At 37.1% G+C, this 17,811-nt stretch overlaps 1 long non-coding RNA gene across 3 annotated transcripts in view; it reads left to right on the top strand.

Moving 5' to 3' along the window:
- LOC141423288 (uncharacterized) overlaps window positions 1–17,811 on the top strand; it is a 49,275-nt gene that overhangs the window by 14,914 nt on the left and 16,550 nt on the right. For 2 of the 3 annotated variants that reach the window (XR_012448021.1, XR_012448023.1), the window contains one exon: window positions 12,093–12,240. This is a non-coding gene — a long non-coding RNA (uncharacterized lncRNA). Of the gene's footprint in view, window positions 1–12,092; window positions 12,249–17,811 lie in introns of all 3 variants that reach the window. The other variant, XR_012448022.1, reaches the window with a different exon arrangement.

The following is a 17,811-nucleotide window of genomic DNA, read 5'->3' as shown; positions in this document are numbered from 1 at the left end:
TACATGATGAAAGCATTGCTTATTACATGAAGTTGACTTTGATCTTGTTTCAGATCATATCTGCTAGGCTTCTTTACTATACAGTTATTTCCATGTTTGTAACTAATATTATCATGTGTGTGCAAACTTCACCAAGATCCCACTTTCCATGAGAAGTTTATGCACAGATATTAGTGTCTTTCTATGATCTTGTCTACAATAATTGTTACTGTGGCATTAGCATAATAGTTATCTTCTTTTTCTATTTTCTTTCACTTTTATTAACTGGAATCTTACTATAAGGAAGAGTTGCCATTTCTCCAACATTTAATTTTTTTAATTATTTTGTTGTTTATATCATAATGGTCTCATTTATTTCTATTATTATAAAAAAATACACCATCTATATTGCTGGTGAAATTCTTCCATTTCACCACTGTGAGCTTCTTCAGGTTGTTCCTTATGTCATTCATTCCAACATGACTTTTTGAGCACTTTCTTATTTTCTGGAGGCACAAGATAATCTCACTTAGTCTTGTATGTTCCATTTCTCCAAGGATCTCGTTTTATTTATTGATAAATGGAACTTAAACTCCAAAATTTGAGTTTTAGATGTGTTTATTTATTCAAGGTTGTCTTTTGGACAAAGGAAGATGGACATCTGCACATCTTCAACTGAGTCTTCACAAAACCTTTCCTATGTGTGTGTATGTGTGTGGAAAGAGAGAGAGAGAGCAAGAGAGACAGAAAGAGAGAGAGAGAGCGAGATCTGGTGTCTCCCTTTTTATAAGTTCACCAGTCCTATCATATTAGGGCCCAAAATTTATAATCTCATGAAATTTCAATTATCTCCTTAAAAGCCCTCTCAAAAAGCAGTCACATTAGGGGTTAGGGTTTCAACATATGAAGGATATAATTCATTCTGTAACATCTTCTTACTAGTATTAATTTGTTGAAGATTTTGATAGTACTTTAAAAGTATGATATGTATAATTATTATACAATTTGAAATATTAAATTATTATATTTTATGTAATACCTAACTTTATTATAAAATTAAATCTAATTGGATAGATGTTATGTTATATTTGATATACATTAATATTTCCATGAACTATTGTCCTTGGATTATTTTCTTTGTGTTAAGAAATTTACTTAGGTGCATATATTTTTGTTAATTCAATAACATAAATCCTTAAGGTAGCTATCAATGTGAGCTTATGTATAAATGTACTGATATTGTTTTATCTATTCTTAATGAGATCTAAAAATTGGTCTTTACATTTTTTCAAAGGAGATTCAGAATAAAAATTTGACTCAGTTAACTATCTACCTGAATAATCTTGGTCATTGTCCACAGCTGACAACAGTATTATGTATGCATGGACCTGGTATCAGGATGCAATAAATGAATGATAGATGTAAGATCTGAGCCCTATGTGAGTGCTCCACAATGTGACCTACATGATGAAGTGAAAGATATATTAATTATAATCATGATTCCCAATTTTTTTTACTTTATAAGTTAATTTATAAACATGTGATAACTATCAGGAATAATAATAAAAATTCTAATATGAAAGTTATCAGAGTTCTTAAGCTTCATGTGGCTTATTCAATATTGTTTCCCATTTACAGGAGAAAAGTTAGACTTCAAGGCAAGATCATGTAATATTTTAAAATCACACTGGCTATGTATTCTCAAGATAAGATTAAGCATCCTAGATTGGTATATGGGGAGATCAGCAATACCAAGGAATATCCCTATAATTACAAGTAATCTTGTCTTTGCACATTTATGCAAACTTAAGTGGCAGAAACCAGATTTTTAGCCAAGATGACATGAAATCTTGATCTACCTGGCTTATTGGAAGCATTGCCTATTTAACCTAAATGATGAGAATATAGTTTCTATTTCTCTATTTACAGATTTGTGTCCCGTCCTGCAGGACACATCAGCGTGGGTAGCGAACCTAGAAGGGGAAGAATGAAGGGACAAGAGACACGAAGGAGACAGCAAGACATGAGTTCTGATCAAGCTGCAAAATTTTATTGTTCACACAGGGGTATTTATGTGCTGAGGGAGTGAGGGGTATGACGAGGTGCAGGCTGGTTGGCTGGTTCTGCTATAGGACTTCTGATAGGGTACACGTTAGCGCCGGCGGCAAGGTAAACTCCCGGAAGAGAAGCGGGGATGGCGCCATCTTGTGCTGGAGATGGAGAAGTTGGGACAAACAACCGCAAAATGTTCCAGGGCAAGGTCAAGACAGAATGGCTCACAAAGGGAGCCTTGTCTCTGACAGATTTGGTTTAATTTAATGATGCTTTTCTAGTCATCCCCACTCCTTCTTCTTGTATTATGTGGTTAAAGAATAAGAATAGCCATTATAACACTTTCAATGGATTCAATCTAAACATCCTTCAGAAGTTTTATTCCATTGGTTACTATCAAAGGAAGCTACTTAATTTACCTTGCCAATGATCTTCATGATTCATGAATGGATTTAACTAAAAAGCTTTATAAATATGGAAAAGTTAATTTCTTTCAAAATTACAAAAAATTACTTCTATAAAAATTAATATTGTTATTAATGTTGTTTTTGAAAATAGGAGGCTCTCCCCTCCCATGAATTCACTGGATATCTTCTATGAATACCCCTTTTCAGAAAAGGATTTTAAAGTCATTCACACAATAATACACATGACAGTTGCTACCCTAGAAGCTGACTAGTTCCTATGACTACGCCTTCAGATTCTCTCCTCTTTCTTTCTTCATCAGTTTTCTAGAAATTAATTGTGTGATCCGTTTCTTATTTCACAATATACTTTTTACTTTTTTTTTTTTTTGGCAGTATGAGGGATTAAACTCAGGAATTCTTGCTTGCTAAGCAGGCACTCTAGCAATTGAGTCACTCTGCCAGCCCTACAATTTAATTTTTAGTGAAAAATTTGTAGTGGATTACATAGCCATGTGTCTGTAAAAGAATTTACCAAGACAAGCGAGTAAAACCGATAGTGTTTTATTAGAAGACTGCTAAGAGATACAGCAGGCAGCTAAGCAGCAAGGAAGTGCTGCTGCCCCATAGGGGAGCCAAGGCAGGCTCTTGTGGTATTATTTGGTCTAGTGGGCCTTGTTGATTAGTTGCTTGTTTTTCCTGAGAATGTGGTTTGAATCTAACTGAACATTTCCTGTGCTTGACCCTTACTTCTTCATTTAGCTTTTCTCTTGGTATTCTGTTCCTGTCCTGCCTCCTTAAGGGACTTTCCTCCACAAAACAGTTATCTTCTTTGAGTGTCTCTTTAATAACCAGCAGATTCTTTTGTCCATAGTTGTCCTCCAAGAGATAATTGTCTAACATAATTTAAAACACAGAGCATCAAGAAGATAGAATAACTGGGCAGGGGACAGCAGTTGTGGCAACCTCTTGGCAACCTAGCAAAAACTGTTTGAGCTAAGTAGGAGGTTCAAACATTTTTAAGGGCAGTATTCAGCAGTTATGGCAGTGAGAGATTGGTTTCAATCTATAAAATTTGTTAAATAAGTTTGTACATTAAAAAAAATAGTAGCTTTGAAGACAGGAGTATAACTATTAAAAGAAGAAAACTGTAATGAACCAGGTAGTACTGGGTTACAATTGAAAATAGTAGTATAAACTTAGGTCTTTCAACACATATGGAGACAAATTTACATAGAAATGGATAGAAATATAGTTGTGTATATACACACACATATTTGTACATATATGTGCATGTATTTGTGTATATATATTTGAATCTATGTATAAACTTGCATAAATATACATACACAAAAAGCTTTGGTCCTAGGAGCAGTTCATTGCTGTAGGAAGAAGAACATTTAGAACCCAGTTTTTACTCCAGAGGAACCTGCACACCCATGTTTATTGCAGCACTAATCACAATAGCCAAGTTATGGAAACAGCCAAGATGCCCCACTACTGACAAATGGATCAAGAAAATGTGGTATCTATACACAATGGAATTTTATGCAGCCATGAAGAAGAATGAAATGTTATCATTCACTGATAAATGGATGGAATTGGAGAACATCATTCTGAGTGAGGTTAGCCTGGCCCAAAAGACCAAAAACCGTATGTTCTCCCTTATATGTGGACATTAGATCAAGGGCAAACACAACAAGAGGACTGGACTTTGAACACATGATAAAAGCGAGAGCACACAAGGGAGGGGTGAGGATAGGTAAGACACCTAAAAAATTAGCTAGCATTTGTTGCCCTCAACGCAGAGAAACTAAAGCAGATACCTTAAAAGCAAATGAGGCCAATAGGAGAAGGGGACCAGGAACTAGAGAAAAGGTTAGATCAAGAAGAATTAACCTAGAAGGTAATACACATGCACAGGAAATTAATGTGAGTCAACTCCCTATATAGCTGTCCTTATCTCAACCAGCAAAAACCCTTTTTCCTTCCTATTATTGCTTATACTCTCTCTTCAACAAAATTAGAGATAAGGGCAAAATAGTTTCTGCCGGGTATCGAGGGGGTGGGAGGCAGAGTAAGGGAGGGGGTGGGGGCAGGGGGGAGAAATGACCCAAGCATTGTATGCACATATGAATAATAAAAAAATAAAAATTAAAAAAATAAATATTATTCATTTAAAAAAAAACCACAGTTTTAAAAATTTTAATTACTCCTCCACTAAAATGAACTGAGAATCCTAGAATCAAAGGCTGATTCTAGGTTTTAACCAGGAAAAGAATGAGATGGACATGAATAATTTATGTTAAAAAGTAAGAAAGTACTCAGAAAGTTGAAGGAATTTGCCAGACTCGTAGAAGAGCCACGATGTGTACAATTTGAACTTCAAACAGGCAAGAAGTATACAATTTGATGCAGACCTTCAATGTAAAGGATCATACTGATTTCACTGAATAAAGTAGGAATCCATGAATGCATGCTGACATAAACAAATAATAAATAGAAATAGCAAGAAAAAGAATATTTGGTAGTCTGATACTGTTTTCCACATAACATATAATAATTTCAAAAGAAAAAAGATATGATTACAGTAGAAAGCCTTGGTAAATACTCCTTTAGTTAAGTAATCCTCCAAATTAACTGGCCTGCAATCTTTAAAAGTGCCAAGGGAATGAAAGTTAAGGTAAGGCTCTGGAAGTCTCAAAACTGATGGGAACTTAAGAGGCAGCACAACAACAAATGCAGTGTGTGATTCTGGATTCTCTTTCCATAAAGGACATTGTGGGAAAAAACTGGAATGCTTAAACAAAGGCTAAGTTCATTCAGGAGAGGCAGAAAATGACCCCATAAGCTACTCATCTCTGACTGAATATATCGCACTGTGAATGCAGAATATTTATATGAGTAAACCCTGAAAACTACCTGAATTTTGAAAGCATTCCTTAAAACAGGCACAGGTCCTCTGACAAGGTGTTAGGCAAAATCTCTGACCAATCACTTCTAAGACAAGGTGTTAGGCAAAATCTCTGACCAATCACTACTTGTACACTAAATTATGCTAACAAGAGACAACCCTCAGAGACTAAACTAAAGATAAAATCAAGAATTAAAAAACAACTGAGAAATAAATAAAGTAAAATAAAATGTGAAAGATAAAATTAAAACACCAACCATTGTTTTAAAAAAAATTGAGAAGAGACATCAAAGGGTACACACTGCATATAAAAAAATTCCTAAGATTTATTCCAACAAATTCATTATACAAATAACCAACAACTACCAGGTAAGGGGAAAGACCCCACAGTTAATTTAGTATATTATTTAAACAGTTTTCAACCACAATAAAACCATAAAAGACAGGGGAAAAAAATGTGACTTCTAATTTGGGAAAAAAGTTGTCATTAAAAACTCTGAAAGGAACCAGAGATTAAACTTAGAAGAAAAGCACTTCAACTATAATATATATGTTCATATAATCACAGTAAATTATGTTTTACATTTTAAAATAAGTACAGTGGAAATGATCAAATAGATAATATTAAAACAGAAAAAAGCCAGCATACTTGAGACTGAGGCAGGAAAATTGTAAATTTGTGGCCAGTGTGGGCAATTTGGCAAGAACATGTCTCAAAATAAAATTTTATACATGGAATGCAGATGTAACTCAGTGGTAGAATGTTTGCCTTGCATGAACAAATCCCTGGTTTCAATGCACAATACTGCAGAAAGAGAGGCAAAGATAAAGAGAGGAAGAGGGAAAGAGAGAGACAGAAAGACAAACAGGGAGGGGAGGAGGAGAAACAGATCATAAAAAAGAATGAAGGAGAAATTCTAAAGTTGAAAGCATAACAAAAATATATTCAAATCACTGAAGATGTTCAACAGAAGATTTAAAATGGCAGAAAATCCATAAACTTAATAGTTAATCAGTATATATGCTTCCAATCTGAGAAACAAAGAAGAAAAAATGGAGAAAAAAAAAAATGAAAGGAGCCTTAAAGATTTTAAGATAACAGAACTCCCAGACAGAAAGAAGAAACAGGTAGAAAAAAATTGAAGGAATGATGACTGTAAGTTCCACAAATTTGATGCAAAATGTTAACCCATTATATCTAAAATGTAAATTAACAGCACAGTAAAGACTAGTTGTATAATTGAGTTTAAAAGAGAGCATACACATATGCTTATCTCTTATGCAGAATTTATTTAAAAATAAATTTTAATTATAAAATATTGCCATGTGACTAATATGTAGAGTTATTATATGGGATAATAAAAGCATAAAGGAGGGAGGTGAGAATTAAGGTGTGTATAAGAGTAAGGAAATATCATCAGATAATAACTAAAATATATAGGAATATATTTCATCTCAATAAATTTGACAACTAAGACAATAAACATTTCTTGAAAGACTAACAAGCTTAACTTATAAAGATACATATCAAATATATAGCATATATAATATGTAACTTATATAGATGATATATAGTTTATATATATATGCATGTGTGTAAATTGCATACATATGTATTTAAAACTGAATTGTTGCTTTGAAAAACCATTCCTAGACACAGATGACATCATTAATAAATATTACCAGATGTTTAAAAAATAATACCTAATATATGTTAAGTGCTTCCAGAAAATGAACAAAGAAGAAATATTGCCAACTCATCCAAAGAATGACATTACCCTGACACAAAAACTAGACAGACATCATTAAAAAACCTGAAGAAAAGCATTCTTCTTAATAACTGACACAAAAATGCTTAATAAACAATACCAAACAGAATCTGGCAAGGTGTAAAGATGATATCTACCTGACCAAATGCAGTTCAATAAAGCAGTCTAGTATGTTTTTTTAGCATCCTAAATTGAATGGTGTGTTTACCAGAATAAAGGACTAAATTCACATGATCATTTTTTTATTCATATGTGCATACAATGTTTGAGACATTTCTCCCCCCTTCCCCCATCCCCTCCATTACCTCCTCACCCCCTCTCTCTCCCCCCTCAACCCTCACTACCAGGCAGAAACTATTTTGTCCTTATCTCTAATTTTGTTGAAGAGAGAGTATAAGCAATAATAGGAAGGACCAAGGGTTTTTTTTTTAATTTTTATTTTATTCATATGTGCATACAATGTTTGGGTCATTTCTCCCCCCTTCCCTCTACCCCCCCTCCCCCACTCCCTCCCTTTCCCCCCTTTACACCTCACTACCCAGCAGACACTATTTTGCCCTTATCTCTAATTTTATTGAAGAGAGAGAATAAGCAATAATAGGAAGGACCAAGGGCTTTTCCTAGTTGAAATAAGGATAGCTATACAGTGAGATTCCTCGCATTGCTTTCCTGCACATGTGTATTGCCTTCTAAATTGATTCTTCTCAAACTAACCTTTTCTCTAGCTCGTGGTCCCTTTCTCCTATTGGCCTCTGTCGCTTTAAAGTTTCTGCATTAGTTCCTTTGCATTAAGGACATCAAATGCTTTCTTGCTTTTTGGGTTTCTTACCTATTCTCATACCTCCTTTGTGTGCTCTCTCCTTACCCTGTGATCAAAGTCCAGTCCCCTTGTGTGTTTACGCTTGATCTAATGTCTGCATATGAGGGGGAACATACGGTTTTTGGTCTTTTGGGCCAGGCTAACCTCACCCAGAATTATGTTCTCCAGTTCCATCCATTTACTTGCGAATGATAACATTTCATTCTTCTTCATGGTTGTATAAAATTCCATTGTGTATAGATACCACATTTTTTTAATCCATTCATCAGTAGTGGGGCATCTTGGCTGTTTCCATAACTTGGCTATTGTGAATAGTGCCGCAATAAACATGGGTGTGCAAGTGCCTCTGGAGTAACCTGTGTCACATTCTTTTGTGTATATCCCCAAGAGTGATATTGCTGAATCATATGGTAGATCTATGTTTAGATTTTTAAGAAGCCTCCAGATTTTTTTCCAGAGTGGTTGTACCAGTTTACATTCCCACCAGCAGTGTAAAAGGGTTCCTTTGCCCTTGCATCCTTGCCAACACCTGTTGTTAGTGGTGTTACTAATGATGGCTATGCTAACAGGGGTGAGGTGGAATCTTAGTGTGGTTTTAATATGCATTTCCTTTATTGCTAGAGATGGTGAGCATTTTTTCATGCGTTTTTTGGCCATTTGATTTCTTTTTTTGAGAAAGTTCTGGTTAGTTCACTTGCCCATTTCTTTATTGGTTCATTAGTTTTGGGAGAATTTAGTTTTTTAAGTTCCCTATATATTCTGGTTATCAGTCCTTTGATGTGTAGCTGGCAAATATTTTCTCCCACTCTGTGGGTGTTCTTTTCAATTTATAGACCATTTCTTTTGTTAAGCAGAAGCTTTTAGTTTTATGAAGTCCCATTTATCTATGCTATCTCTTAGTTGCTGTGCTGCTGGGGTTCCACCGAGAAAATTCTTGCCTACACCTATTAGTTCAAAGTATTTCCTTCTCTTTCCTGTACCAACTTTAGAGTTTGTGGTCTGATATTAAGATCCTTGATCCATTTTGAGTTAATCTTGGTATAGGGTGATAAACATAGATCTAGTTTCAGTTTTTTGCAGACCGCTAACCAGTTTTCCCAGCAGTTTTTGTTGAAGAGGCTGCTTTTTCTCCAATGTATATTTTTAGTGCCTTTGTCAAGGACAAGATGATTATAGTTGCATGGCTTCATATTTGGGTCCCCTATTCTGTTCCACTGGTCTGTTTTTGTGCCGGTACCATGCTGTTTTTATTGCTATTGCTTTGTAATATAGTTTGAAGTCAGGTATCATGATACCTCCTGCATTGTTCTTTTGACTGAGTATTGCCTTGGCTATTTGTGGCCTCTTGTGTTTCCATATAAATTTCACAGTAGATTTTTCAATCTCTTTAATGAATGTCATTGGAATTTTGATGGGAATTGCATTAAACATGTAGATTACTTTTGGGAGTATTGACATTTTCACTGTGATTATTCTACCATCCATGAGCATGGGAGATCTCTCCACTTTCTATAGTCTTCCTCAATCTCTTTCTTCAGAAGTGTATAGTTTTCCTTGTAGAGGTCTTTCACATCCTTTGTTAAGTTTACCCTAGGTATTTGGTTTTTTTTGAGGCTATTGTAAATGGAATTGTTTTCATATATTCTTTCTCAGTTTGTTCATTATTAGTGTATAGAAATGCTAATGATTTTTCTATCACATGATCATCTTAACAAATTCAGTAAAAACATTGAAAAAATACATGATGCTCAGGAAGGAAATCTGCAACATACTTGGAACAAAAAGAAATGCCTTCATCTTAATAAAAGGTACCTATGAAAAATATAAAACCAGCATTATACTTAATTGTGAAAAATGGAATGTTTTCCCCTAATTTTGGAACAAAGTGAGGATGTCTATTCTTAATTACTTTTGTTTAATGTTATATCAGTGAATCTAGCCTTTACAATAAAAGTAGCAGAGGAAAGCCCTTTGAAATAGAAAAGAAAAAAATAAAACCATCTTATTCACAGATGAAATGATTCTATACCTAGATAATCCAAAGAAATCCATAACAAAACCATAATGATTGACCATTTTATCCCAGTTGCACAATGAAAGATTGATAGACAAAAAACATTTATATTTCTAAGTACTAACAATGGATAAACCAAAAATAAAATTAGGAACCAATTTTCTTAGTAATATTAGCACAAAAACTAAATAGGAATAAATTTAGCAAAACTGCTGAAGAAAGCTGACAAAATTAGATAGCAATGTTGAAATAATCAAAGAATTAAAGAACTAAAATGCAGAGAATATTATTAAGATGGCAATTATGCTAATTTACGTATGCAACATAATCATAGCAGACCACAATCTCGTATGAGTGTAGACTATTCCCTCACATCTATACAAGGTTAACCCAAGTATATCATACACTTAAACGTAGGAGTTAAAACACTAAAACTTTTAGGAGAAAATATAGGAGCAAATATTTGTGACCTAGGTTTGGGCAAATAATAAATAAATAAATAATAAATAAGATATATCCCTAAATTACATCCTATAAAAGTAATTAATAAATTACCTGTCATAAAAATTAAACACTTTTTACTTCAAAATACAATATCACAAAACATACAGTGTGAGAAAATATTTGTAAATCATAAGTCTGATAAAGGATTGTTACCTTGAATTTATAATGAATGTTTACAACTCAATAACAAAACAAATAAAGTGATTAAAAATGGTCAAAGTATTTGAATAGCCCTTTCACAAACAGATAAATAAAATGGTCAGTAAGCAGAAGAAGGAGTAGCTTTAATCATTTGCAATGAAGGAAATTCATATGAAAAATAGCAACACATATGACATATATAATAAAATAACAAATAAAATGTTTTATCAAAGATGTGGAGGAACTTGAAATCTCTTCCTTTAACTCTGCAATGAAAAATGTTGCAGCCATCTTGGAGAACAGCTTGTAAGTTTTTGGGTTTTTTTTTCAGTACTGGGGTTTGAACTCAGGGACTACACCTTCAGCCACTCTACTGGCACTCTTTTGTGATGGGTTTTTTTTGAGATAGGGTCTCACAAACTATTTTCCTGTGTCTGGTTTTGAACCACAATCCTCCAGATCTCTGCCTCCAAAGTAGCCAGGATTACAGGTGCCCAGCTTACTTATAGATTTATGAAATGTTAAACATACAAATGACTCAGTAATAGCACTACTAGATTTCTATCAAAGAGAAATGCAAGCAAATGTGCAGAGATTTGTACAGAAGCATTCATAAGAGCATTTTAGATAGTAGTCAAAAGTGAAAACTATACAAATCTCTATCAATGGTGAAATGGGCAAAATGTGATATATATCAATACAATGGAATATTATATTAATCAATAAAAAGGAAAGAATGTGAAAGGCTATGCTAAATTAAAGAAGCTAGATTCAAAAGAGCATATATTTTTACTTCCATTTATTTATATTTGTATTTTTATTCCATTTATATGAAAAGTCCATACATGAAAGTTAAGGAAGGACCACAGGAGTCCTTCCAAAAATTATCCAAAAATGTGATAATTGGCCAAGGAGACACTTCTCCTTCCCAGGAAACATCTGTTTACAAGTGAGAGACATCTCCACCCTGGGTCAATAAAAAAGGTTATAAACCCCAATTTCCAACCTGACCCATGAGACCATGGGTTTCCAGGTCTTACTGCATGCCCTATACAGCCTTTCTCTTCTCTACAAATAAAATCTTCCTGATGTCTGCTGCTGGAGTCCACCTCTGCTTTCAGTCTTATAGTGGACCCAAGAACCCTCAACAGCTGAACATTCCTGTATGTTATCTGTGTATCATCTGGTGACCTATGAAGGGACACTTCTTTACCTGAGGTCAGTACAGATTGTGCCAAACTGGAGGGGACTGATAAGGAAGTATCCATGATTACCCAGAAGCTGTCCTCCACCACAGCTTGGCTATGTTGGATCTCTCAGGCTGACTTTCTCTCTCTCTCTCTTGTGAGGAAGACTTTCTGTTTCCGGAACCTGGGGAAAAAGCTTCCAGCCCTTTACAGCTGTTAAGGCAGGCAAACCAAGAAATGTGGGGCTGGCTGGGGGCTTACACCAATGCTATGTGGGCAGAGCTAAACTTAAACTCTCTCCCTTTCAGATCTGACCTGTTTAGGAGGAAGTCTGAAAACAGCTGGTGGAAAAGAAAGTTTCTCTTCAAGCTATATTGTTGCTCTGGCTGGGGCAACTCCCTGGTGACACCTGAAGGCTAACAATGCAACTTCCTGATCTGCCCTGAGGCTCCAAAGGTGGCTAAGTATGGGACCCCTCCAGTGATATCTCTGGCAAACAAACAATCAGATCTCTACACTTTCTTACAGTTCCCATGTCCCAAGAGTGATGGTCACCCCTTGCTTCCAGTGGCTCCAGTACTGCCTCTGGTGGGATTGACCTGGACAGCAGTGATGACTAATAATCCCTCATGAATTGAGCCTAGGAACTCTCTTTCCCCCAATCCTCAGCTTCTTCTTCTTTCCCAAGTAGGTCAGGATGAGTGGCTTTGCCCTTTGTCCTAGATAGCAGTGGACTTCTTCCTTCAGCTGAGTCTGGAAGAGATTCCTACATCCTGCATGACAGACACCAGAAAGTGCTACTCTCTAACTTGAGCTTAACTGTTTTGTTAGGCATCTGGTTGATCTGGTTAAGAAGGTTCCTGTAGTATGCCCTCAGGGGAGAAAGAGTTAAGGAGATAGAGACCTCCATTTTTGTCCCTTACCACAGTAAAAAAAAAAAAAAAATTGCCTTCAGACACTTCCTCTCTTTTCATAGAAAATATATGTCTCACAGGATATATAGGGGGACAAAAGTCTACCTCATCAAAAGTCCCTGACCACTCCTCCACAGGGGTCCTCCCTCTGGCAATGCAAGCCCTCTTGTTTACTTTGATAGAGTGTTTTTTAAATTATAAGCCTTTAGCTGATAGAGGAGAACCAGGTACCTGGGTCACAAGGCAAATACGCAAAAAAATTGATCAGGGTCACTCCAGCAATGTGGCTGCAGCCGGATATACCTACTGTCTTCCCCATGACCTTCGCCACAGGTGGCAGTGGCAGGAGAGCACAAGAAAGAGGGCTGTCCTCTCCCATGTAAACACCCTCTCCCTCTCCTCACCTGTGGATGCCTAGGTAAAAGGAGAAAACCTCTGTTAAGATGATCAATTTTCCCTTGCTTCCCTTTTTAGATGGGGAATCAAGCTTCCAGGATCCTCGAAGGATCCCCTCTTGCCTGCTTACCAAAACATTGGAAAGACTTTGATCCAGAAAGTCTTCAGTGGAAGCAACTCAAGTTTATTGCACCCAGGCCTGGTCACAATATCCTCTGGGAGATGGGAAAAATGGCCAAAAGGAGGGAACATTAATTATAATACCATTCTTCAATTAGATATGCTCTGTGAAAAGGAGGAAAAGTGGACTGAAGTCCTGTATATTCAACTTTTCTTTTTCCTAAGAGACCACCGAAAATGGCTAAGCAAATGCAGGCTAGATACCCAGACCATGGTGACCCTTTACAAAAAGCCCCCAAACTCCCTTAAGGAACCAGAACCTAAAAAGCCATCTAATGCCAAGGGCCTCCAACAATGTCAAAGGGGGACTCCCCTGTGACAAAAATCAAATCTTACTTCTCTGGAGAGACAAGAAATACTAGATCAGGCGCCAAAGCTGAGGATGATTATCACTTAGATAAATGTGGCCCTACAGGCCTATCTCAGACTGGGAGAGGAGAAGGGGAGGGAGAGGGAAAGAAAGAGACATTGCATACCTAAAAGAGAGTCCTGATTCCCAGTTCCTACAGGAGATCAGGCAGTGCCTAGGTATGATCCTAAGTTGGACCCTGAAAATGATAAAGATGAATGGACACATAACCACTTATCCACTGCATTCTTGAGGGCCTAAGGAGAGCCAAGATAAAACCCTTTAATTAATCCCAAGTCACAATTGTATAGCAAGGACCCTTAGAAACCCCAGCAGCTGTCCTATAGAGACTTAAGGATATTTTTAAAAACATACCAACATTGTACCAGAGTCACAGGAGGAGGAAATATTCCTAAAAGATAAATTTCTAACACAGTCAGCCCCAGATATTCATAGAAAGCTTCAAAAACTGGTGGCTGAAGGGAACAGAGATCTAGACCAATTGGTCCATATAGCCACATGTGTATTCTGTAATAGGGACTTAGAAAAAAAAAAAAAAAAGAATGACCTGGAGAGGGAAAAGAGAAAGGATAAACAGCAGGAGGCTCTGATCTCAGTGCTCAGAGAGGGTCCCCTGGGACAGAGTCCAAACCCAAGGACATGATTTCAATGTACAGACAGGCCATTTTAGAAGGGAGTACCCCAGGAGAAAGCCACTTCTGGGACCCTGCCCCATTTGCTGGGGAAATCATTGAAAGGCACACTGTCCTTTGTTCCCCTGGGAACCAGGGAGGCCAGAGCTTCCCACACAATGACAGGTCCTGGGGCCTCCCATCCAGGCTCCTGTAACCACCATAAAAGCAGAGGAGCCCCAGGTGATACTTACTATTGAAAATCACAAGGTCAGCCTTTTTATCAATACTGAGCCAGCATTTCAGCTATTCCTTTCTCTCCCAGACCCAGGTCCTCCAAGAAAATTACTGTTTGGGGCATATCAGGCTGGCCCCTGGAGCACTATTATGCTCAGCCTCTGGCCTGCTCCTGGGGAGATTTCCACTTCTGTCACTCCTTTTTATTTGTCCCAGAAACCCCTACTCCTCTGCTAGGGTGAGACCTTCTATCTAAATTTGGGGTACAGCTCCTTTTACCCCCAGGAGAGTACTTTTGCTTGCCCCTGATAGAGGAACAAGTAGACTCCACAGTGTGGGTGGATGGACATACCATGGGTGGGGCACAAATATCGGTCCCAGTCCTAATTCATCTCAAGGACCCCTCTTGTTTTCCCCATCAAAAACTATATCCTTTAAGGTCAGAAGTTAAGGAGGAAACTAATTCCTATAATCAAAGACTTAAAGAGACAGGGACTGCTAATAAAATGCTCCAGCCCATGTAATACTGCTATTCTCAGTGTCAGGAAGGAACCTAACAAATGGAGGCTAGTCCAAGATCTCCTCCTGATCAATGAAGCAGTAGTGCCTCTCCACCCTATAGTTCCAAATCCCTATATGCTTCTAGCCCAAATACCCCTAGGTACTGCCTACTACTCTGTCCCAGACTTAAAGGATGCCTTCTTTTGCATTCCCTTATTCTCTAAAAGTAACCTATCCAACCATTTGAGGACCCCATATGAAAGGCTCCACAGGTCACCTGGACTGTCCTCCCCTAGGATACAGAGACAGCCCCATCTCTTTGGGGGTGGTTCTAACCCAAGACTTGGCAAAGTGCAATATCCTGGAAAAAGAAATGAGGGCTCAAGGAGAAGACAGAATCTGTCTGATTCTGATGTTTTTTCTACCTAAGACTCTAAAACAATTGAGGACCTTTTGGGGGATGACAGGATACAGTATAATTTGGAGCCTGGGATATGCAGACCTAGCCAGGCCCTTATATCAAATTCTTAAGGAAGCACAAAAAGATCCCCAGCCCTTTATTGAATGGGATGACAAGTGAAAACATGCATTCTACCAGTTAAAAAAGGCCCTTATGACAGCTCCTGCCCTGGATCTCCTGGTATAGGACAAATTTCAATTATATGTCTATAAAAAGGGAGGATTGGCCCTGGGAATGGTGACTCAGCTCCAGGACATCACTCCCTAACCAGTGGGATACTTAAGTAAAGAATTAGATCAGGTAGCCAAGGGATGGCCAGAATGTCTTTGAGCAGTCTCTACAGTTAGTCTTCTAGTGCCTAAAGCTCAAAAACTGGTCCCAAACTGCCCCTGACAGTTTACACCCCACATGACCTAGGGGAAGTTTTAAACTCAAAAAAGAGATTACTCTAATAGTTTAAGGATAACAGCATTGATTACAGCCCTAGCTGGAATAAGCTATGGGGTAATTGCCAATCATGTAACTACGACAAACCTAACAAAGTAGTAGAGAGCACCTCAGACCAGGTAAGCCTTGCCATTAAGGACATACAAAGGTCATTGTCATCCCTTGCCTATATGGTCATGGACCACCACCTGGCCCTAGATTTTCTTTTGGCTAAACAAGAAGGGGTATGTGCCATCACCAATATTTCCTGTTACACATACATAAACATTATCACCTCCTGTCAGCAGGAAGTATACACTGAATAGGCTTCATCATCCCTATCCCTAACAGCAGTTAGGGCAATCATTGAGAGGGGGGACTTGAAGGAAGAACTGCAGGAGGTCCCAAAATGTGATAATTGGCCAAGGAGACACTTCTTCTTCCCAGGAAATGTCTGCTTGCAACTGAGAGACATCTCCGCCCTCAGGCAATAAAAAAAGGCTATAAAAACAAAATTTCCAACCCAACCCAGTGGACCACAGTTTCTGGGTCCTGCTGCATGCCCTTATGTAGCCTTTCTGTTCTCTTCTCTACAAATGAAATCTTTCTGATCTCTGCTGCTGGAATTCGCCTTTGCTTTCAATTTCAGAGTGGACCCAATAACCCTCAACAGCTAAAAATTCCTGTGTGTCATCTTGTATCAAAAGAATCAAATTTATAGTGCCAAAAAGTAAATTATGAGTTGCTTGGTACTGAAGGTGGTAAGAGAGAGTAACTGCAATTTGGGATTGTAAAAAAATGTTCTATCTTAAGTGTGAAGCTCTGAGTTCAAAACCCAGTCCTACCAAAAAGAAGAAAAAAAAATCCAGCTATCTACTACTTTGTACTTGTAGATGCACACCTTTGTATATTTACTAAAATTATTGAATGGTACACTGTACATTAATTACTTATGTGGTATGTAATGCAAATCATATTCCATGTGGTAGACTAAGACCCCCAAATGTATCCAGATCTTAATCCCTTGGAACATTGAATGTAACATGTGGTAAGCAGATTTTGCAGATGTAATTAATGTAACAATCTTGAGATGAGATTTTCCTGCATTATTCATGTCATCTCTAAATGTAGGCAAAAGTGTTTTTATGAGAGAAAGGCAGAGAGAATTTTGGTGACAATAGCAGAGAAGGCAGATGTTAATGAAAGAAGAGATCAAAGTGATGCAACCACAAGCTAAGGTATCCTCACAACCACCTGTACTTTGAGGAAGCAAGAAATAGTTTGCCCATTGGAGCATCAGGAAGGAGACAGGCCTGCTGACACCTTGACATTACAGTATTGATGAAAGAATAACCTCACAGACTAATAGAATACAGAACCCAGAGCCAAGCGTGGTGGTGTAACTTTAATCCCAGTACTCAGAAGAAGGAGTTAGGACAGGAGTTAGAGACAAGACTTAGCTACATAGTGAGATCCTGTCTCAAAAAGAAAACCCTAAAAACCTGCAAGCACTGAGTCTTAAGTTCAAACTTCATTACTGCAAAAAAAAAAAAAAAAAAAGCAACATATATAAATAACAGAAAACCTAGAAACTGACCTAAGCAAATATGCCCAACTGATTACTTGATAAAGGTGCAAAACTTTTTCAATAGAAGAAAGATCACTTTTCTGACAATTGGACATCCATAGGTAACTGGACATCTCTTACCTTCTACAAGAAGATCTTGAAGTGTGTAATATGGAACTATAAAATTTTTATGGAAAGACAAAGGAGAAATATCTTTGAGATTTTGTACTAAACAAAAATTACTGTGCCAGGCACTAAAAGCTTAATTCATAAATAGAAATAAAAATTAATTGTACCTCATCAAAATTGTAAATTTTTCCTCTGCATAGATTTTTTTTAGTAGGATAAAAAAGCAAGCTTCAAAA

Source organism: Castor canadensis, chromosome 5, assembly GCF_047511655.1.
Source record: "Castor canadensis chromosome 5, mCasCan1.hap1v2, whole genome shotgun sequence".
NCBI lineage: Eukaryota > Metazoa > Chordata > Mammalia > Rodentia > Castoridae > Castor > Castor canadensis.
Note: the sequence above shows the minus strand (reverse complement) of the source record. Positions and strands in the feature narration are given on the sequence as shown.